We start from the raw sequence: 24,598 nt of genomic DNA, 5'->3' as shown, positions 1-24,598 counted from the left end.
ACTGCATATGAGAAAACTTCAGTGGTACCTAAAGAATTTATGGTCTCAACACAGGCACAGCTTAGAAACCGAAATTCCACTAATCCCATGCCTGAAACAAGAGTTCCTATGGTGGGCTCAAGCATGCCAGTCAAACCAAGGCTTGCCCTTCCAAAACTTACAAGCAAGCCAAACCATCACAACGGACGCCTCAGACCTAGGTTGGGGGGCCCACATGCTGGACAAATGCATACAAGGATTATGGACCGCAGATCAACTGCACCTGCACATAAATCAAAAAGAAATGCTGGCAGTAAAATTAGCAATCCAGAATTTCAGACCATTCCTCAAAGAAGGCCATTTGATGATAAGGACAGACAACACCACAGTCATGTGGTACATCAACAAACAGGGAGGCACTCATTCATACCCCCTATGCAGAATGACTCTGGACCTATGGAATATGGCTCTGAGTTACAACATTCAGTTACAGGCAATATTTGTACCGGGGAAAGAAAACATCCTAGCAGACATGTTAAGCAGAACAACCTCGGATGCTCACGAATGGATGCTACACCCGGACATCTTCAAGGCCATCACACAGAAATGGGGAATGCCACAAATAGACCTATTCGCATCCCCACTCAATCACCAGCTCAAGAAATTCTGCACAAGGACATACCACCCACTTGCATGGAAGGTGGACTCTCTATCCTTCAGTTGGAAAGGCCTGACAGCATATGCATTCCCACCTCTTCCCTTGATGCACAAGGTACTACTGAAAATCAAAGAGGAGCGTCCAAGGATAATTCTGATAGCTCCAAATTGGCCAAGACAACACTGGTATCCACTGCTGAGGAGCATGTCTCGGAACAGAGCGTGGACAATACCCCTGATGCCTTTGATGTTAACTCAGAACAACTACAACATCATGCATCCAAATCTACAAACTCTACAACTAACTGCCTGGAACATTACATAACAGCAACTAACCCGCATTTATCCCAAAGGGTTAAAGACATTATCCTGGAGGCCCGCAGACCTTCGACTAGAAGGAACTATGCAGGGAAATGGAAAAGGTTTGTCATTTGGAGCACTGAAAGAGGAAAAGATGTGTCAAAGGTAGATATTGCCAACATCCTGGAGTATTTGGCAGAGCTTCTCCATACAGGCCTGTCCTATTCCTCCATCAAGATACATGCATCAGCTATTTCTGCAGAATACAGCTTCGATCCCCCTGTCTTCTCACATCCTCTACTCAGGCAATTCCTCAGAGGAATCAAGAATGTAAAACCTCCTAGGAAACCACCATTACCAGCATGGGACTTGAACTTTGTGCTAGAAAAACTGACACTCCCTCCATTCGAACCAGCAGCAACAGCAGATCTTCAACACCTATCCTGGAAAACTGCTTTCCTACTGGCAATTACCTCAGCAAGAAGGGTTTCGGAACTACAGGCCTTAATGGCAGTACAACCCTTCCTAATCTTCCATCAAGATAGAGTATCCATGAGAACTAATCCTACATTTATGCATAAGGTGGTATCCAGAGTGTCTCTAAACCAGGCAATCCACCTACCTACCTTCTTTCCCAATCCACAGAACAGGGGGGAAAGACTGCTGCATACCTTGGATGTACATAGACAGTTACGCTACTACCTGGATAGAACCAAGGGCAATAGAAAAACTGACCAGCTTCTAGTAGCCTATGCAACAGGAAGGGAAAGAAAAGCAATCTCCAAACAGACAATCTCCAAGTGGATAGGAAATTGCATAAGATTCTGTTACTCCTACCATGGAAAGCCAATTCCACAGAACATAAGACCTCACTCTACAAGGGCTACAGCCACTACCACAGCTTTCTTACGAGGAGTGGCTACCAAGGACATTATTGAGGCGGCTACTTGGACCTCTGTGCATACATTTGCCAAGCATTATAACTTACCTCTATACTCTAGATCCCGAGCAGGGTTTGCCACTGCTGTACTGCAAGGGATCCTAACTACACCATAATTTTACTTCCTCCTCCCCTAGTTTGGCTATGGTATTCTACCCATTTGTTATGACTGCAGATGCATCCTTGAAGGACATAGTACAGTTTTGTACCTACCATAAATGTAGATGTCCGAATAGGATAGCATCTGCAGTCAGGATTACCCACCCTCCTTCCCCTCTGTGGTACTCCTAGGGTATTTACCCTCCTAATAGCTAGCTAGGGGGGGATCTCTTATGGTGTATTTGTTTGTATATATGTACATACATGCTTATTTTTTGTGTTTGCCTTCTACTTTTTTTGGAAACATTGGCATTCATCCAAAATTTAGCTCTCCAAGAGGGCAACTGGCATCTGGGGCAAGAAACACTGAGGAAAATGGCGTCGGCTGATGCCTTTATACCCGAAGACCAGCAGAGATGACGTCGGGTGAAGTGCGACACCAGACGAGGCCAGACCCAGACTTTGGAATCCGGCCGACCGAAGGGCTGCCTGACGACAGGACAACCCATTTGTTATGACTGCAGATGCTATCCTATTCGGACATCTACATTTATGGTAGGTACAAAACTGTACTTTATGGTGAGTACATAACTTCTTGTTATGTACTTACTATAACATTTCCATTTCTGTTGTTGATTTTTATATATTATCTGACATTGTCAATTTTTCATCTCATCCTTACATATGGGACAGAGTCCCCAGCTACCTTTACCCTGCGTGGGTGGACTCATGCGAAAATATTCCTCGAACCACCACACCAAAAGAGGCCCTTACCCTGGAGACCAGATCTAACTTGTAAAGACTGATAAAAGCATGATGATTTGCCCATGTGGCTGCTACATAAACTTCATCCAAAGAAGCATTTGTCTGGGAGACTGCAGATGTGGCCATTGCTCTTGTAGAATGAGCTCAAATGGATTTTATCTGGTTTCATACATTTTGAGGTGTAAATAAAGGAAGTACAGCTAGAAAGCAATTTTGATAGAGTAACTTTGGACACTGGTAGGCCTTTTTTAGGGCCTGCAAATGCAATAAAAAATTGGTTTGTTTTCCAAAAATATTTAGTTTTATGTAAAAAGAAACATAACTGTCTGTGAACATCCAACAGATGTAATACGTATTCACCCTTATACTAAAATTTGGAAAGAAAACTGGTAAATGGATACTATGGTTAATATTTATTTGAGAAACCTCTTTTTGTAAGAAAGAGGGGTTGGGTAGGTAAAGAGGCTCTATCTTTGTGAAAAAACAAATAAGGGGGCTTAGAATATAGTACCTGTATTTTTGATATCTGTCTTGCCAATGTGATAGCCACTAAAAAGATAGTTTTTCAATACAGGAAACTGATATCACATGATGCTGCAGGTTGATAAGGTGGTTGAACAATTAAAACCGTCTCCTTGGTGTCCCTCGAAGTCTCACAAACCCAGTATGTCAATATACCGGTTCCAATAACAGATAATGAGGAAACTTCTCTGTGTAGAAATTCTAAGATTCCTGGAGTTCCTTAGAGTTCAAGCACATAACAAAAACCATACTGTGAATGTCCTACTTAACAGGTGGTAGAAGTACTTTCTTTAAAACTTTCCAAATTACAAATCCACTAATGAAAATAGGGAAGCTCAAGCTAGTTCAAGTCAAAATTTCTTTATTAAAAACACACAAGCGATCCAAATAGTAGTTGAAAAAAGAGTAAAGTGTAGAAATTCATCATTCCATTTATATACCTGTTTAAAAGCATGGGAGTGGTTTACTAGGGTAGCTCTGTTGTAAAAGACAATTAGCATGTTTACTAGCTAAATACCCCTTCCCCCAATACACCAGTGTGATATTCGACACAGTGCTGCCCATCTTCAAGTTATGTAATTCCAGGATATGTTAAAGGGACAATCCTAGTGTTTAAAATTAGGGTCAGAGTTAAGCTGACAGAAGTCATGCCCACTTAGACTAAAAACACCCAGAATTCTTGTCACAGTTAAGCCACAACCACTGCCATGCATTTGGTGAACACTTGGAGGGTGGTAGTGAGACCAAAGGACAGTGCGCTGAACTGGTAATTACTGGCTTCCAGCTGGAGGGTAGATATTTTCTGGAGCATCTGTTCATTTTTATGTGGTAGTACGCATCTTTCAGATCTATAGAGCACATCCTCAAGTTCCCAAAAAGGAAGTATGGACTGCATCGTGACCATTCGGAACTTGCATTGTCAAACCGACGTGTTCAATCTGCTGAGATCCAAGATTGGTTTCCTGTCCCTTGTTTTCTTTGGAACCAGAAAGAACCTTGAGTAAGTTCCAAATCCTCTCTCATCTCAGGGGACCTCTTGGATGCCACTTTTTTTCTAGCAGCTTTTGAATCTGAGTGACTGCCTAATCCCTTTGACTGGGTGGAACATCTGGGATATTTTTGTTGGGAGGAGGTTGATAAGAAAAGGGAATTTGGTAACCACTGGATATTATCCTCTGCACCTACAGATCAGAAGTTATCTTTAGCCAGGCTCTCCATTGCAGGGATAGTCAACCCCCAATTGCCTCCAGAGGTGGACAGTTGGGCCTCCTTTCAGGAGCACTGGAAGGGCTTCCTGAAGATAGACTTCCGGGACCGTTGGTGCTGCGGACCTACTCTACCGCGAGGGTGACGTCTTCCATTATTGTTTTCCCTTCTGCCTCTGGAGGAGTACTCTCCAGGTGTGTCTTGGTAGGACCCTTGAGACTTCCTGAACCACATCTTTCCACTGCCTCTCTGAACCCTGGGATAAGGTCTCTGAGGATCCACAAATGTATGCCCACAGCAGAAAGGGACTTGCCTTCCTTCTCACACTTGGATAGCGTATCTTTGACTTTGGGGACAAAAAGGGAGGTGCCATCAAATGGAGCATTGACGAACGAAGACTTAAAAGGTTCAGCAAAATCGCAAGGGAACATCTAGGCATGCCTCCTCATAGAAATGCCTGAACCTGCTGCCCTGCTCATTTTCTTGGCTGCATATGCGATGAGCCTCATGGAAGAGTTGGCTGCTGAATGTAGGGTGGCTAACTGGGAAGCTATGTTATCTTTAGTTCCCTCAGCTACTGCTCCTTCAAGGGTATCTGAGAGCTCCTTGATCAGATCCCTTTGCAGTCTAGTGAAATGCAAAATGTAATTCAGTGACAGGTTACTGTCATTTCTCACTGATGAGAAGACACATTTCCCATATCTGTCCATCGTCCTAGAATTTTTATTAGGAGGATGGATAGTCGAGCTCTCAGAGGAGAGCTCCTTCTTGGTCATTACCGGCACAACCATGGCATCTACTGCAACCCCTTTTGTCCAGATGGCCTTGTCTGAGAGAGCAGTTATAATTTTAGTTGGTCTTCAAGGAATAGACTCAATGGAGTCTGGGGTCTCCCACGCCCACTGTAAGATCAAACCTATGAGCTCATCTGTGAGCGGGCAGGAACCAAAAGCAGCCACTTACATAGACTCCTCAGGCGAAGGATTGCTGGACTGCCAACCACCCTTCTGATTGAGAATCTCAAGAATCTCCCCAAAGGAAACGTCCTCAGGGGGTGACCATGGGGATCCATCACTCTTATCAAGGTCAGCATCTGCTGTGGCTGACTCCTCCGTGGAGTCCAAATGGTTTCTCTTGCATGATCTCTTCCTAGGGACATTATCAGTGGAAGTCTGGGGAAGTATTGGAATAGTCGGGGGTACCCAGATGGGTATCCTGGCGCCTGAGGTCCTGTTGTCCCTGTGGAATTTGGTGGTGAGAAGGGAGTCTTGTTGGGATAACAGATCTGAGGGGGCAGGTGAGTTCTTAGTTGCAGAGGCAGCTGTAGCCCTCTCCAAGGCCACAAAGGCTCACTGCTCCTGAATGGATGAGGACTCCGGCTCCAATAAGCCTTGCTTTCAGGATGGGGTCCCCTCCACACCAGAAAACAGCTCACCAGGGTTGAAGCCAGAGCCGAGCTGACGTTTGCCAAAGCTCTGAGGTGCATCAACTGCTCCAAAGACCTGGGAGTTGAGAACACTCAGGGTTCACGAGGCTCCCTATAGCTCCAGGAACTCTCCGGATCCAGAAAAGCCGAGGAGCTCCAAGCAAAAGTCTGATCCGAGGAAGAGGACAACATTAGATCAGAGGTAAAGGATGCCTGGCTTATCTGATCTGACAACTCCAAACCTTGCCCTGAAGTCAGAGGAGGAAGAGGGGGCAGTAGACAGCTTTAGACAGACATGGTTCTGCAAGGGTTGAGGTCAGGTGGGACTTAGTAATGCCCTGCACCCATAAAATCTTCTGCACTGTCCATTCTATATCTTCTTCAGTAAGGCTCCTAGTTGAACAGGAGTAAGAGGCAGATAGAGATCTTGGTCTTGATAAAAAGGGGGAGGGTACCCTCAAAAGAATTGGATCAAATGATGGAGAGTACCATGTCCTCGGTAAAACCAAAATAGGTTTAAATGGGCTAGTTGTCTTATCCAACATCGATGGATCCGATCTGTCCTTGGGAGATAGGCATAGTCAAAGAAGTCGGTTCCAAAGAGGTGGAGGCCGGAGCAGAAGGCTTCGATCGGATCAGAGACTCTCCTGAACTGGGAGATTTGGACATGGTCTTTTTATTTTTGTGTTGTCCGAAGATTTGGAAGACAAGTATGAACCTGGGCTGGAATGAGCAGATTTCATTCTAGAGGATGAACCAAATTTCTCTTTTTACTCCAGAAGTAGCCTCCCTAAAGGTAGAAGGCAATATGCCCCTTAAAATGAGCTTATTCTTTTCTCTCTACTAAAGCTCAATGATTGAAGGAGTGGCAAATCGCACAATCCTCTTGTAAATGAAGGGGGCCAAGACAGTACACACACAGTGTGTGTGAATTGCTGACAGGAATTTTATGTCCGCACATTGTGCATTTTTTTGAAACCGGCCAGTTTCTCTGCCATGACGCAAAGAAAGGGACAGGCAGAGGATTCTCTCACACCCAAAAACACACTCAGAGAAAAAAGATAGTGAAAAGCAGCTTCTTTTCTTTTTTTTTCCTTTCGTTTTTTTTTTCTTTAACAGATAGAAACAGAAGCAGGGGAAACTATTAATAGTAGATGTTCATCGTGTTACCCTGCTGCAGTCATCTCACTTGGGTTATCCTGCAGTCAGGCGGTCCCGCAGTCGGCCTGAGTTCCAAAGTCTTGGTCCTGCGTCAGTTGCTGTCGCTTCTTCCCTGACGTCAGTGCGCCAGGGGTATATAAGAGGCATCCGACGCCGTTTTCTTCAGTCTTCCTTGCCGCGCGGTGCCCGAAGCAGAAGCAGTTCGCAAGTGCCGGTCGGCCGACACCTGAGATTTTCGATTTGAATTTCAGTCCGAAGTCTTCAATAAAGCTAAGTACCCCGTAGGGGAACATTTTCTTGCCTCAGTCCGATGTCAGAAAAAGTTAACAATTGCATTTCTTGTGGGAAGCAAGTACCTCATAAGGACTTCCATTCCTATTGTATTCTTTGCCTAGGTCCAGACCACGACGTCACAGGTTGTCGGTTTTGCGCTAGGTTAAATAAACGAACTATCAAACGCCGTTTTGACTTTGCACGGTATTACTTTGGTAGGAAATTTAATTATATCATGCCGTCGGAGCAGCTGACAACCGCCATACATAAAAAACGCAAGGATAAGGACAGGCAGCCTAGGAACAAGCCAGACTCCGAGGCCTCAGCTGGGCCTGTCGCCGGTTCTCCGGTTTTCAGTGAGGCGCCTACCAGAACTGGAACCCCAGACAGCTGCGGATTCCCAAGCGGAGCCTACTAGGCCAACGCAGCCATCTACCGACACCGGAGCAGAAGTAGACACCAGTGCAGTGGAAACACCTTCGGCTGCAGAAGGTGTCTTCAGACCGACTACACTCACCATTAAATCTTATGCTAAGCTTAAAATGACTTTAAAACCGAAGAAAACTGTACATCAGTCTACAGTTCAAGGCCCCATGCCTAAGAAACAGACGCTTAAGATGGCTGAAGATTTGATTACCCTTATCAGGGGTTCCCATCCCCCTCCTGATAAAAGACCAAGACAAGAGGAGGATTTTGCATCCTCTGACCAGGTTTCACTCTCCTCAGATTCCTCTGAGGAACAGGATTACACTTTTCCACCTTATGAAGACTCTGATGCTGAAGACTCTATTCCCTCAGCATCTCCCCCTGAAGACTACTCCTTTGGGGAAACTTTACATACCATGAGGGAACATTTCCACTGGGAAGGCCAGGATCACTCAGATTCTAAGAAAAGGCTCCGAGAGTTCCTTTTCCTACCCCAGCACAGACCTCTTGCTATCCCTCGTGTTTTAGATATTGTGGATGATGTTTACTTGGAGTCTATTTTAAATCCAGATTCTCTACCTCCTGCTCCAGCCAAACCAGACAGATATTACAGAGTACCTGACTCACAGAAATTCCTTTATAAAACCCCTGTAGCTGACCCAGAAACAGTTTCCCAGGGTCCTAAGGGAGCAAAAGCTTCTATGGCTAAAAATCCTGTGCCCTTTGAAAGGGATTCCAGAGCCCTAGAAAGATGGGGAAAGAAAATATACACCTCAGCAACTCTGGCTATGAGAGCATTAAATTGCCAGTTTCACATGTTGAAATATCAGCAATTCCTAATGTCTCAGTTAAAACAAAAAATGAGCACACATTCAGAACAGTCTGAATTCAAGGAAATGCAGGATCTGTTGCATGCAGCTGAACAGGTGGGCAGACATACTTTACAATGCAGCACTACTAGCAATAACCTCAGCTAAAGAGTCTCAGAGCTACAGGCACTAATGGCAGTGGAACCTTTCCTCATTTTTCATCAAGACAGAGTCTCTCTACGAACTTAACCCTTCCTTTATGCCAAAGGTGGTATCCAGTGTGGCCATATACCAAACCATTCACTTGCCCACCTTCTTCCCAAATCCCCAGAACAAAGGAGAAAGACTCCTGCACTCTTTGGACATTCACATGCAATTACGTTACTACTTGGATAAAACTAAGGCTCCCAGAAAAACTGACCAGCTCTTTGTAGCCTATGCTACAGGATCACAAGGAAAAGCTATCTCAAAACAGACCATTTCTAAATGGATAGGGCATTGCATACGTTTCTGCTACACACATCATGGGAAACCGGTACCTGCTAACATTAGGTCCCACTCCACCAGGGCTACAGCTACATCAGCAGCCTTTCTCAGGGGAGTGCCAACCTATGATATTCTGGAAGCTGCAACTTGGAGTTCAGTGCACACCTTCACCAAACACTGTCACCTACCTCTATACTCTAAGACTAGAGCTGGTTTTGCCACTGAGTTTTGCAGGGCCTGCTAGCTTCTACTAACCCTGTTTGACTCCACCTCCCATCCTTAGCTTTGGGATTCAACCCAAGTGTGATGACTGCAGCAGGGTAACACGATGAACATAGTACAGTTTTGTACCTACCATAAATGTAGATGTTAGAGTGTTCACCCTGCTGCAGTCCAGGTTACCCTCCCTCCATCCCCTCTGAAACAGCTGAACTTATCTCTACCACTCTGTCCTATACTACCTCTGTGGTGTATTTGCTTGTGCCTATGGGTTTTGTTTTATTTTTATATAGCTATATGTATGTGTATGTATGTGTGTGTGTGTGTATATATATATATATATATATATATATATATATATATATATATATATGTGTGTGTATATATATATATATATATGTGTGTGTATATATATATATATATGTATATATATATATATATATATATATATATATATATTGCCTATCTATTGGGGGCACCTGACATCTGGGGCAAGAAAAACTGAAGAAAATGGCGCCTGATGCCTCTTGTATACCCCTGGCGCACTGACATCAGGGAAGAAGCGACAGCAACCGACGCCGAACCAAGACTTTGGAATTCAGGCCAACTGCGGGACCGCCTGTCGGCAGGATAACCCTAGTGTGATGACTGCAGCAGGGTGAACACTTGAACATCTACATTTATGGTAGGTACAAAACTGTACTTTAAAGAAGATACCTAATAAAAGGTAAAGGGGAGGGAAGTAACCTATTAAAAAGTTACTTGGCAGGAAAGAGATGAAAGAAACAAAAGTAACCTAAATAAAAAGCGGTTACTGCGAAAATGAGCTACAACTACTAGGGAGAGAGAGAAAAAGATAAAATACACTACAAATTTACAAAAATAGGAGATAAAAGATTTGAATTATACGACCTTATAGCAAGAGCTAGCTTGTAGGACCATGTCTTCACAAAGTGGCAAACGAGATCTATGGTAATCAGGAGATATGCGTTGTGGTTAAGGGGAGGTATCCAAGAGATTTTTTGGTTGCCACGAGCTTGCTTACTGCTGAGTCAGATGCAGTGGATTGGATCCGAACCCATTTGTGAGGATGAGATGAAAAACTGACAATATCCGTTAAATACTTTTCTACATTAAAAGAAGTTGATGACCAGCTAGAAAGAATGAAAAAACAAAAGTTGAGAAAGTTAGAGAGAAAAAAGATTATGCACAAGGGGAGAGCTTATCAGGTACCCAAATATAAATCATACAATGTGAAGAATGTTGAAAATTGACATTACAACAATGAACCTTTTAAGTCTATAGGTGTAGACACCAATGGTAATTTACAATGAGCTAAGTTATGACATTTCTGACCCTTTAGAGTGTCCCCCCTTTAAGGAGATCAGATCACAGAGCATGGGGAGAGGGATGAGCCCGGACAGGTACAACAACAGACAAGATGTGAGACCTTGCAAGGGAAGAGGTTGAAAAGGACAAAGAAGAAATAAACTCTGGTTATTTACCATGCACCAGGTGTATGTAATGTAGATGCGATTAGAAAATATGATGCCATTCGTTCTTGTAAAGGTTTTAATGTTTGCATTTACAGTACCTTAGAACTGACACCAGTTCACTTTTTATTTTATTTTTTTTTATCAAAGGGCTCACTTTATACTTACTGGCAAAATTGATAGAAGCAAAGTACTTTTTTTTTTGTTTTAAGGAAGATTAACTTGGCACTTGCATATGGGAACCAAGGGGCAACTAACTGTAACTTATTAAAGAAACAATGTAGATATAATCCCCCACTGCACGCCACTCTTGTTAACTTTGAGGCTTTGGTCAAGAATGACATCAGAAGTTATTTAAATAACAAATGATGGATGTCTAACCTTAACGAGAAAGCAGTTCTAAATGAACTGAGTTTAAATAAACCAATAAGAATAATAAAGCCAGGCCCCCCGGGGGGGGGGGGGGGGTAGTATTTTGGACTTTTGGTGTTATGTGGCTAAAATGTTGGCATTATTAAACAGAGATTTTAGATATACCCAAGTTTCAAGGAGCGAGATATACATGGCTTATAGGAAAATTTAGTTATAGTTATAAGGGACAACTTTCAATAGTGTGTTATTGATAAGACTTTATATGACTTCCAAAACTAGTGATTTATTCTATATTTTTGATACCTAAGATGCACAGAAATTTGGGTGACCCACCCCTTAGGCCCATAGATGCCACAGCTGGATCTAAAACATATCCCCTTATGGTTTATATAGACAGAATTAAAACCAGTCACAAAATTTTATAACCATATTCTGGTGGATTCATGGGATTTTTAGGTAAAGTTACCCCTGGTCACTATCATCCCCAGTCATTATTAGTAACTGTTGATGTTCAGAACTTGTTCTCCATCATCCCCCACGTGATATAGTTAGAATGGTGTGCTACCATTTTAAGTGAACATGAATATTTGTCCAACAAAAACTGGACAATCATGTATTTTCTGAGGGGGAGTATTGCAAACAAATGAGTGGTGTTGCTGTGGTGCTACTTGTTCTCCCATCTTTGTGAACCTGGTATTATACTGGGGAAAAAACTCTGTAATTCATCATTATTTGGTAATATAAGTCTATATCAACTCTTCCTGGATAACATTTTTATGATATGGAAAGGGACCCATGGGAGAATTGGAGCTGTTTGTCCAACACATCAGTACTACTACAGATTTCTTAAAATTCACATATAATGTTAGACTGGGTGAAATAAAGAAGTTATGTACTCGCCATAACATTCCATCTGAGTTGTACCTCTTCATTTACCCTTGATCCGTGGGATCTTTTCCGAGAATCAGAACAGTCTGCTGTTTCTACAGCTTGCGCAGGCCAAAAACTCTCGAGCTTCAACCCTACCCACAACGCGTCTCTCCTAGTTGCATCAGATCGAGTTTGCAGATTACAGATAAACAGACATAAGAACAGAAGGCCTGATGAAAAAAAATATCTGCTATGTAACATAAGTCAAAACAGAGGTATGTGCCATATCCATTCCACCGAAGGACATTTGAAAGGTCAGAGGAAGGAGGGAGAGGAGAGTCGAGGGTAAATGAAGACGGCCAACTAAGATGGAATGTTATGGTGAGTACATAACTTCTTTAGCTGAAGTTGTCAGTCTTCATTTTATCCTTAAGCATTGGGACATTCTCTCAAAAGTATGGACAAAGTATACTTGGAGCCACAATTCACGATAAAAAGGTTGCTTTAATATTGAAATGATGATAGAAACAAGTAAAAGAAACTCTTTCATCTTAATAGGTTCATAGGTGTTGACTAGCCTAACAACCACAATGGCCTTTTTGAGCCTAGCCATGCGTACCAAATCTCTGACAAGTTCTGATACCCTTGTATCCATGTCAGTCTCTGTAAGGCTTTTGGTGGAATGGATAGATGACACTGAGGGAGACTTGTGTTATGCAAAAAGGCATCAGGTAATTCTCCAGCAAAGGGGTCAGTGGATGGAGAGTACTGCAATCCAGGAGCTTGCCAACTGGAAATAATGCGTTTCAAATCCGTCAATATTAGAGAAGTGCTCGGGAGGCTGGACCTTTGGAACCGAGCTAGGGGTTTGAACCTTCACCGAAGCCCTTGGCGCCGAAGGTTTAGTAGCAGTGGAGGGTGTAGGTACAGACATTGCAGTATCAACATTCATCAGAGCTGAGGAGCTTTTTGGCACCGAGGATTTACCTTTCTGGATTGTCACCACTGGGGAAGATGGTATAAACATGCTTCTTTTCTTGCCCTTCCCAGAGGAAGAAGGCAACAAGATATCAGTTTTGCTTTTTCCAGCAGATATGGCCTCATCAAAGTCAGTCAGAAGTAAACCTTTTAAAATAAGTTTGTTCTTTCTCTCTACTAAAGTCCTGTGGCTAAAGCCATGACATATACTGCAGTCTTCTTGCGAGTAGAGTGGTCCCAAGCAGTAGAGACAACATGTGCGAGACTAAAGAAGGAATTTTGTGGCTGCATTCCTGGCATTTTTTAAAGCCAGAGGTGCCTTAGTAACTAAAGGAAGTTTTCACTCACACCATAGATGCACACGACAGAAGGGTGGAGGAATTCCACAGGAAAAAACAAGCACTTGTAAATTTTTTTAATACAGAAAATATATATATATATTTTTTAAGAACTTTCAGGGTAGCGTATATTGAAGTGTGCTGAAAGAGAGCTATCTACCAACAAAGGTAGAAGAAGAGGCACACAAAGTGTACTGGAGAAGGGGAAGATTACCAATAACCGTAATTAAGAGCTACACAAGTAAGAACTAAAGGGCAGGGAAAACCATATAAATAAACTTAGTGTTGAAGGAAGAAAAGGTGAAATAGGAAAACAATTTCCACGTAGCTCGAGAGTGAAGGCGAATGTGTCTGTCCAGGAAAGCGGCAAACGAGATCAGAGGTAACTAGGAGAGTTGCATTATGGGTAGGCTTGAAGCTCGAGAGTTTTTGGCATGCACAAGCATAGAAAAGGTCGAGACGGTTCTGATTCTCGGAACCACACCCATTGGTCAAGGATAAAATGAAGACTGATGACTTCTGTTATATTATTTAGACATAAATTTAGTAAAGGACTTTGATAACGAGATTCAAATCTAAATTTTACAGAAGAGCGAACTGTACCAATTCATACTTGTATTTTGATTGTAACCACTCCTATTACCAAAAGAAGAGTATTGTAAAGGTCAAAAAGTTTGGCTTGCGCGAATGACCTGTGACTACAGTGACCTGGTAGATGAGCTAGAAGTACTTACAGAGGTCTTGTTAGAAAGAGGTTACCCTGAACTACTGGTTATGAAATAAAAAAAAGAAATACTGGAAGTATGGGGAATTAAATTTTAACCCCCTTTTAGGTTCAGAAGAGAACTGGTAACATAAACCTTGACAAAAAGGACACACAGAGTTGCTTATTATGTTCCGAATGAAGGATACCGTAATCTGAGGTTCAGATTATAGGGTTACAAGTAAGCTATACTAAATCATTTTCTCTAAAATAAGGTTATGACATAGGGGGGATACAGAAGTTTATTTAAAGGTGTTGGGACATTTTTTTCCAAAATGCTGAATGGTTTGGAAGTATTGTCAAAACCCCTCCTATACAGTTACAGAAAGGGACCAAATATTAAGAATCTCTTAGAAATAAGGTCTAAAAAGAAAGAATGCCTAGCAATTCTAAGAAAATTGCCACTTTTAAATGTGGTACTTGTCATCAATGCACGTGTATAGCAAACCAAGCTGATCTATGTCTTCCTACTATTAAACTGCCCATCAAGGCGAACAGCTATCACAATTGTTCTAAGGGGGTTGTATACCTCACTTACTGCAAAGTCTGTTCTTTCTCTTACATAGAGAAGACTGAGAGCACTGAAGACAAGGATTTATGAACATTATTACGAGATCTCTAAGCATATGGAGTCTAATGCCCTATACAAGCACTTACAGTATTGTGATAATGATGCGTTTCTGTTTTGGGTACTAGAATAGGTGGAGCCCAGTCCTAGGGGAGAGCAATGAGAAACACATCTTGAGTTCTAAGAACTGGTATGGCAGTTACAGCAATATGCAGGTACCAGCCCCCAGGACTTAATGGGCAAATTTGTCTGGGTCCAATTTGGAAAATGTGTGCAGCTGAACTGTAAACACAAAAACACAATACAGTGGATGTAAAAAATGTACACACCCCTGTTAAAATGCCAGGTTTTTGTGATATAAAAAATGAGACCACAATAAATCATGTCAAAACTTTTCCCACTTTTAATGTGACCTATAACCTGTACAATTCAAAAAATAAAAAAATGTACAATAAGCTGGTTGCACAAGTGTGCACACCCTTAAACTAATATTTTGTTGAAGCACCCTTTGATTTAACTAAAGCATTCAGTCTTCTTAGGTACACACCTGCCATCAATTAGAGACTCTGATTAACCCCAAATAAAGTTCAGCTGTCCTAGTAGGATTTTCCTGACATTTACTCAGTTGCCTGCTACAGCAAAAAAAAAAAAATCAAAAGTCGATAAAGCAGCTGAACAAAAAATAATAAATAAAAAAAAAACTGCTCAAGGCTGGAAAATATGAAACCACAGAGTCCCCAGCAACCTAGTCATGGGGTGGTGGGAACATACCATCTTGGACTCCTTGAAAACTGAATTCAAGGTCAGTCTGTGGTTTCGTATTTTCCAGCCTTGAGCAGTTTTTTTTTTTTTGATTTGCTACAGCAAAAGCCGTGATTCGCAGAGAGGTTACAAAGCATCAAAGGGATCTCATTGTTGAAAGATATGTCAGGAGAAGGGTACAAAAAATTTTCCACAGCATTGGATATACCATGGAACACAGTGAAGACAGTCCTCAAAAAGTGGAGAAAATATGGGACAACAGTGACGTTGCAAAGAACTGGATGATGAAAAGACAAGACAAAAACTAGTCAGGGAGGCTGCTAAGAGACCTACAGCAACACTGAAGGAGCTGCAGGAATTTCTGGCAAGTACTGGTTGTGTACTACATGTGACAACACTCTCCCGTATTTTCCATATGTGTGGGCTGTGGGATAGGGTTGCAAGATGGAAGTCTTTTCTAACACAGAAAAACATCCAGGCCCGGCTAAAATTTGCAAAACAATACATCAAGTCTTCCAGAAACGTGGGTGAACTTTTTGGCCACAATTCCAAAAGGTACATTTGGCGCAAAAAGAACACATCACCAAAAGAACATCATCCCCACAGTGAAGCATGGTGGTGGCACATGCTTTGGGGTTGCTTTTCTTCAGCTGGAACTGGGGCTTTAGTCAAGGTGGAGTGAATTATGAACAGTTCCAAATAACAAAGACTTTTTGCCCAAAACCTTCAGGCGTCTGCTAGAAAGCTGAAGATGAAGAGGAATTTCACCTTTCAACACAATGACCCCAAGCATACATCCAAATCAATAAAAGAATGGCTTCACCAGAAGAAACTTAAAAGTTTTGGAATGGCAAAGCCAGAGCCCAGACCTAAATCCAATAGAAAGCCTGTGGGGTGACCTGAAGAGAGCGGTCACAAGAGATGCCCTCACAATCTGACAGATTTAGACCGCTTTTGGAAGGAAGAGTGGGCAAATATTGCCAAGTCAAGATGTGCCATGTTGATAGACTCCTACCCAATTAGACTGAATGCTGTAATGAAATCAAAAGGTGCTTCAACAAAGTATTGGTTTAAGGGTGTGCACATGCAACACAGTATTGGTTTAAGGGTGTGCACATGCAACAAAGTATTAGTTTAAGGGTGTGCACATGCAACAAAGTATTGGTTTAAGGGTGTGCACATGCAACAAAGTATTGGTTTAAGGGTGTGCACACACAACAAGTATTGGTTTAAGGGTGTGCACACACAACAAAGTATTAGTTTAAGGGTGTGCACACGCAACGAAGTATTGGTTTAAGGGTGTGCACACGCAACAAAGTATTGGTTTAAGGGTGTGCACACACAACAAAGTATTAGTTTCAGGGTGTGCATACTTATGCCGCCAGCTTACTGTACGGATTTTATTTTTTCCCCTAACAGATTTGTTCGTTTTTCAATTGAATTGAACAGGTTATAGGTCACATTAGAGGTGGGAAAAATTTTGCAATGATTTATTGTGGTCTCATTTTTTTATATCACAAAAACCAGGCATTTTAACAAGGGTGTGTACACTTTTTATATCCACTGTATGTATTTGTGATTTTTGTTAGGTTGAGCTGTTCTAAGTGTTAAAAGTGATGAGAACAGATAATACCCAGGATGTATTGTGTGTCAACAATACAGGTTCTTTTTATGTATTTTTGTATATATACATTTAAAGAAAGCAACTTAAAATGTATCTAATTTTGTTAGTTAAAAATATATAATTAATAGATTCTGTTCAGTTTTACTGGAAAGAACCAAGTAACCACACGTAGAGACGTTGAAACCAAATTCTCCAAACAGCAAGCACTCCAAGAAACAACATAGATGAAGGAATAAAAACGTTTGTCACCACAAGAGGTAGGATTCCTACCTCTTGTGGTGACAAACCTTTTTATTAGACATGTGAAGAGGCATCAGAAGGAAGAGGGCACTATTGGATGACTCCAACTTCACTTGGATTGGCAATTCCAGGCATGGAGAGGCACTTTTACAGCCACTCTGTAGACTGCTGCTCAACATTTCATACGTGTCTGCCATGCCTCCTGAAACTGAAGACTGTTCAATACCATTATTACTGAAGGGAAAGTTGAGATTCATACAGTATTTGTTTGTGATGAGATTCCTGGAAACTGCATTCAGGTATTGATTCCAAGAAGGCTGTTCCTGCAGCCACAAAGTGAAAAAAACTGAAAGCCAAATGGATAGCTGGCAGCTTGCTTAGGTCAGACAGTGGCTCAGCCCCCCTTCACTTTTGGGCTTCCATTGATTTTAGATATTGATTCTCCAGTTGAACTGATTAAAGTAATTCTATACCTGTTGAAACAAAAGGCAATACATAGAAATTCTAGAGGTGTCTGGGACCCTTTGTAAAAAAAAAAAAAAAAAAAAGGATAAGGGTGGAACCTCGACCTAAGGATTCTGATTCCCTTGACTCAGTGCCAGGTGAGCTGGCTTGTGTGTAGACCAGATCACTTCTGCTGAGGTCTAGGTTAAGATGGCACTGAGAATACCCCACTTTCTTCTGCTTCCTGACAGGAAGTCTTCTTTGAAGATCCCTTCATTGGATGAAGGAAGTATTCCAAAGGAAGACTAAGGAATATTCTTTGTCCTAGCTCAGGTACAGAATTTAGATGGGCCTGCTTGAACCTGGAGCTCCTCCACTGCTAATTCTCCTGGAGAATGTTTTACCAGTGCATCCATGGAGCCAGAATCCATTCTCCCTGCTTGTAGAAAACCAGATTGGTTTTATAGGGTCAGTTCTTCCCACAAGTTCCTTTACAAAAACATTTTTGGTGATCCAACTGTGGAGCCCCCACCCCCTCTTTTTAGCAAGGGAGCATCCCCAGCTCCATCCAGGAACCCTGTTCCCAATGATAAGGAGAATGCAATTCTTAAATTTGTGAAGAAACTAAGTATACTTGTACTGCTGTCTAAGAACATTGAGCTGCCAGTCGCACATGCCTTCTTACCAGCAATCCCTGTTGAAGATGTTGTTGAGGGCCAATGTAGAAGGGATGTAGGATAAAGATGGGAAAAAGGAGGTGCTTAAATTTTGTGATCTCTCTTCTCTGGTTGCCACACACTCCCAAGAAGTGTGGCTGTGATGTTATCCCAAGACATGCCTTGTTCAGGACAATACCCTCTTCCAGACCATGTAAAGATAGAGCTCCTACATGCATCACTGGGAAAGGGCAAACTCTGCAGTTTAAGTAGCTTTTTTGTTTCAGGCCCATGTTCCTGAGTTCAGTAGGAATTACACAGACAAAGCATGGCCTTTACACCCTAAGCAGAAAATGAATAGGCCTGGCAAAGGAAAAATGGGCAAATACAAGACAGAATGATAGGCATGACCTAAAGAAATGCCCAAGGGCCCTGAGGCATTTGCTGCCTTGAGCGATCAGCTGTGATTCAGCCAGGCTGCCCCTTCTACCCACCAAGGTCACCCTAACTCATTACCCCAACTACCCACAATGCGTAGCCTACCTTGTAACAAACTGGAAAGGCATTGCAGGAGAGCAGTGAGTGCTAAACATTCTAAGAAGAGGTTACAGAGTATAATTCCAGGGGATTCCAAAAGGCTGGGCCATTGTAGCTATCCCAGGGGATCAGATGGATGTCATCCTTGCAGGTCTGCAAGAGATGTTGTAGTCTAGGACCGTAGAAATGAATATGATTTTACTGAAAGCGGTTCCTAGTTCCATGGAAAATGAACACATGGAAACTCCTCTTCAATTTGTCTTGCTTAAAGTTTCTCAAAGCACCAAAATTCAGAATGCTAACTCTTTAAAGTATGTTACAACTTCTCTCACTTCAGGCCCTTATAGTTAGTTTCACATTTGCATTGCCAGAAAGCCACAGAAAGTTTCTCAGATTTGTGTGTTTGGGGTGGGGGGGCAGCACTTTTAAGTTTACTCCCTTGCCTTTTGGCTTGTCTGCTGCATTCGTATTCTGTTCACAAAATGTTTGGCTCCAATTGTCTATTGTAGAAAAAAAGGGGATCTAGCTTTGCCTCAGTATCATGGAGGAATCCCTGCAGGGGATTCTCAAGGCTTTGAAGTTTGCACTGAATTGTTTCAAAAATCTAGGTTCTCACCATCAACAGAGCACAGTTAGACCAGACACCCTCAAAGAACCTAAATATCTTGGTGACCTGTCTGGACATCACCCTTAACATAGCCTTCTTTCCAGACAGGAAAGTGACCATTTGCTACTTTACTTTCAAATAATTTTGTAACAAAGGGAAATTTCAACCAGGGAGTTACCCAAACTGTTGAGCTGCATGCCATCCTGCACCCTAATGGTGCCACTTGCTTGCACATGTGGAAGCTCCGGTGGTACGGCTGTGTAAGGTGCACTTGCGTATAATGGATGGTGTGAGCAAGCCCATTCATTCGAGACCAGCATCCCACTCTTCCTGTGCATCAGGAAGGAGTTGTCATGGCAGTTACAATAGTGTATTCGGAATCCGGGTTCAAAGCACTGCAACCCACAGTGGCCCACACCACAAATTCCTCATATCTAGTTTGGAGTCTTATGGGGAGAGTCCTTCAAATTCCTGAGATTTAGTAGGGCAGAATGAAAAGAAAACAGAATTGTCAAATAGAAGATGGCAGTCATTCTAGTCCTCAAGGTTTTCACTCAAACCTTAAGGACCTTATTTTCCAAGTAAGGACAGACAGCACCTCAGTCATGTGGTACATGCGGAGGCAGTTATTGTTACCTTCTGTGCAGACTCTTCCTGTGGGTCTGGGAGGTAACTGCATGGGCAGACATGACATTTGCTACAGCATGCATTCCCTCTCCACAAAAGCTACCTAGCAGGCTGAGCTACACAGGTATGTATACCTTTCTGGATTTGAACAGAATGTGGGGTGCTCCACAAACAGACTTGATCACCTCTCCTCTAACCAGGTAACTGAAACCGTTGTTTTGTAGGACAGCTTTATCAAAAGCTTGGGAAATGGATATTTTCCTCCTGTATTTAACACATTTGTTCCTTTACATATTTCCTACAATACCACTGAGCCACACAGATTACTACTCGGGATAAGGAAAGAAATCCAGAGAAAGCCAGAAGTGATTCTGATAACAGCCTTTTGACTAAGGCAGCACCGGTTCCCTCTGTTGAGCTGCCTGGCGGGAAGGAGAGTGACAGGTGTTTTACTTCAGCATGTGGGCTCACTGACTCAGAACAGATATACCCCAACCTACCCATTACAAGGCTTGTCAGCTTGCATGATTTCACACTGATTCCAGGTAGAAATATGTACTTGGGGAACATGCGTAAAATTGAGTCAGGCTAGGAAAACAGGTAAAAGAATTTTTTTGCTGCCCCTCAGCATGCTTAAGGTTTGGTTTATCCTGTATAGTCTATTATCCACTAACTAGAGAAGCCAAAAACCCTTGGTACTTGTCTCAGACCTGACATAGTAGCTGGCAGAGGTGGTATTTTCACATCTTCTTGACCATGTGACACTGTAATTCCAAGCCCTGCAGTGATGTCTTCATGAACAGGCTCTTTTGGCATTTATTTTTAACCCATTTTTCTTTAAGACATTAAACAGTTTATTTGATGTTGTACTTTTTATTCATTCCTCATCTGATGGGGTTTGGATCCATCACTGAGATCCGATCTGTCACTTCTTCCAGATCATCAGATCCTAGAACTCTCAAGCACCTCCCTTTACCCACAATGCCCCACCAACCTGACATACTTCAAGTCTCTTTTGCCAACATAAGATATCAGTCACGGATTCCTTAGCTCTTGACCATTGTTTGGATATTGTCCATCTTCCATCTGTGTAGTGAGTTAGGTTTCCTTGTACCTTTCTTCTTCCTCCAACTCATCAGCTAGTGAGTTAGTTTCATTTTTACTGCTTTTAACTAACATTTTTGCTACTTCTCTCAAGACTGTTATTGGTATCCCTGTGTACTTCTCTCAGTACTTCTACGATCGTTGGTAGTTTTTCTTACTTTCTTATTCAGTCAAAAAACAAAAAAAACTTTATAGCCTTTTAGAGTAGTTTTGTTTTTCTTTAGCCTAGCAAGTTGGCTATTCCTTCTCTGTGCTTTGTCGTGTGTGGAGTTTCGGACAAACCCTCTCAGTTCAAGAAATGTTTTCTGTGGGCACAAGCTTCCCAGCTCAGATACCCACAGAGAATGCATATACTGTCTCGAGTTGTGTGCACACCTTGAAGCGAACTGTGTGATCTGCTGTGGTTTTAACACCAGAGCCTTAACAGACTGCATAAATAAATTAGTTATGAGAGGTCTTTTGCCTTCTACTTCTGCTCCTTTGGTTGCTGGGGCTCAAACCCCCTCAAAAAAGTCAGACAAAGGTAAGGACGAAGTTTTGCTTAAAGAAAAGGAGCCCTGAAAAGGTCTCCAAACTGCTCTTTAGTATTGACATCGGGTCCTTCAACAGAGCCTACTGTTAAACTTCAAAAAAAAAGTTGGATCCGTCGGTCTCTGATCTGAAAGTTCAAAAACTAGAAGTTATGTACTCACCATAACGTTTGATGTATGTGGTCCATCTCACCTCACATTCTTACTCACGGGTTCGGAGCCAAACATCGGCTCCGACTCTGCCAACTTATTTTTCTAGCACAAAGTCTCTAATTGGCTGGGCTAACCTGGTATCCCATGTTGCACTGCTCCATAGCCCCAGATCTAGTTTGCAGCAATCCACAGTCACACCTCATGCACAACCACCGTTCAGTAAGGTAGAACACCATCCAGGGTAGCAAAGAAAAACAACCAATACCGAAGGGTACTGAAGACCAATGTCGCCTCCAAATCCTCCAGGAGGGGGGGACAGGTGGGAGGGAACGTAAGAATGTGTGGCGAGATGGACCACATACATCAAACGTTATGGTGAGTACATAACTTCTAGATGTTATGTAGTCCTATCTCGCCTACATTCTTACTCACGGGACAGTGTCCCCAGCACCTCTATCCTGGGAGGTTCAATGGAAGATGCTCCTGAGAACAGTGGAACAAAAGGAAGCCTGGCCCCTAGAAGCCATGTCTAATTTGTAATGAGTAATAAAGGTGTGGGGAGAAGCCCACGTGGCCGCAGCACAAATTTCATCCAAAGATAGCCTGGAATGATAAGCTACTGAAGCGGAAACAGCCCTGGTGGAGTGAGCCTTGACAGGGAACAGTAAATTTCTGCCTGCTGACGAATAGACATAGGAGATTCAATCAGAAATCCATCTGGAAATTGTAATCTTAGAAATAGGGGAACCTGTTCTATTTTCTGAAAAGGACACAAACAGTTGGTCAGACTTTCGAAGTTGTTTTGTCCTGTGTAAGTAAAATCGAAGCTGCCTGTGTACGTCCAACTGATGAAATCTAAACTCTGCCTTGTTGGAAAATTGAGGGAAGAAAACTGGCAGCTCAATAGACTGAGATTAACGGTAGAGGTTACTTTCGGAAGAAAGGACGGATTAGGTCTCAAGGAAACCCTGTCCTTATGAAAGATTAAATACGGGGATTTGATGGACAATGCTTGAATCTCCGACACCCGTCTGGCTGATGTGATGGCTATTAAGAATGCAGTCTTCCAAGACAGAAATTTTAATTCAAAGGTGGCAGCTGGCTCGAAAGGTGATGAAGTCAGGGCTTGTAAGACAAAATTTAAATCCCATGGCATGATGGGTTCTGACACAGGAGGCTGTAGTAACAAGGTGCCCCTCAAAAAGGCCTTACATAGTTTATGAGCCATGAGAGAAGGTTCGTAAGAGGTATGAAAATTAGAAATAGCGGCCAGCTGGACCTTAATGGTCGCAGGAGCAGAACCCTGCTGAAAACGTATGGATAAAAAATCCAAGACAGCAGGGATGGGAGCTGTGAAAGGATCCAGTCCCTGGGCCTGAGCCCAAATTGAAAATCTTTTCCACTTGCTGGAATAAATCTTCCTGGTAGAAGATTTATGAGAAGAAGATAAAATGTGTACTACCTCAGGTGAAAAACGAAGAAATCTGACTAAAGATGGAAGTGGAGTAGCCAGGCTGTCAACCTGAGGGTCCGCAGGGAGGGATGGGACTGTCCCGACATGTGTATCAGTAGGTCTGGTGCTAGGTCCAGAATCGAAGGACTGTCCATTGCATACGGATGAAGAAAGGAGAACCAGACTTGGCGAGACCAGTGTGGGGCAATTAGAATCATCTTGCTTCTCGAGGAAATGGCTTTCTGAATCACGCTTGGTAGCAGAGGAAACGGAGGGAAAGCATAGAGCAGACTGGGAGGCCAATCGTGGACTAGAGCGTCCCTGGGTGACTCCCCCTGTGGGGGGATCAGAGTGAAGTAGTTGCTGCACTTGGCATTGTGGGGGTTGGCAAAAAGATCGCAGCAAGGCTGACCCCACCTGTTGAAAATCTGTTCTGCAACTCTGCAGTTCAAGGACCACTCGTAAGGCATCAGAATAGATCTGCTTAGCCTGTCTGCTATCACATTGGCCTTCCCAGGAATGTGCATTGCCACTAGGAACCGTCGGGAAGACACTGCCCACTGCCACACTCGCATGGCCTCTCTGCATAGGGGGTAAGATCTGGTTCCCCCTTGCTTGTTCAGGTACCACACCACGGACATGTTGTCCGAGTGAATCGCAATCGTTCCTAGGGGGGGAGAACTCTGCAGTGCTTGCAACACCAGTAACACCGCTCTCATCTCTAGAACATTGATGTGCAGGTGTACCTCGTAATCTTGCCATGTGTCTTGGACCATCCTGCCAAGATAATGCCCCCCCACCCCACTTGGGAGGCATCCGTGGTCACCGTGGCAACAGGTGGCATAGGAATAAACTGATTCCATTTGTTCAAGTTGGCGGAGCGTAGCCACTAACAGAGGTCCTGTTTGCACCGATCAGTATGTTTCTGAAGGGACCATTGAGCAGAGAGGAGCCACTGCAGAAGCCTCAAGTGTAATCTGGCTAGAGGCACTAACATAATGGTGGCTGCCATGGATCATCTGACCTGAACCTTCTTGAGGGGTAACGTGCGAACCTGACCCTGCAACACTCCTATCTTTTCTTGGGGCAGGAAAGCTCGCATATGAACGGTGTCTAGCTCTGCGCCTATAAATGTGACACGTTGTGAGGGCAGCAAGGCAGACTTTCCCCAGTTCAAGGTAATTCCTAGTTGATGACAAAGGGCAATGGTC

The 24,598-nt window shown here is 42.9% G+C and overlaps 1 protein-coding gene across 1 annotated transcript in view; it reads left to right on the top strand.

Annotated features, from left to right (window-relative positions):
- Nucleotides 1–24,598, top strand: part of SP2 (Sp2 transcription factor) — an 870,724-nt gene that overhangs the window by 777,873 nt on the left and 68,253 nt on the right. The gene's annotated exons all lie outside the window — the stretch shown is intronic.

Source organism: Protopterus annectens, chromosome 13.part0 (assembly GCF_019279795.1).
Source record: "Protopterus annectens isolate FY-2018-M chromosome 13.part0, PAN1.0, whole genome shotgun sequence".
NCBI lineage: Eukaryota > Metazoa > Chordata > Ceratodontiformes > Protopteridae > Protopterus > Protopterus annectens.
The sequence above is the reverse complement of the archived record's forward strand: the minus strand, read 5'-3'. Positions and strand labels throughout refer to the sequence as shown.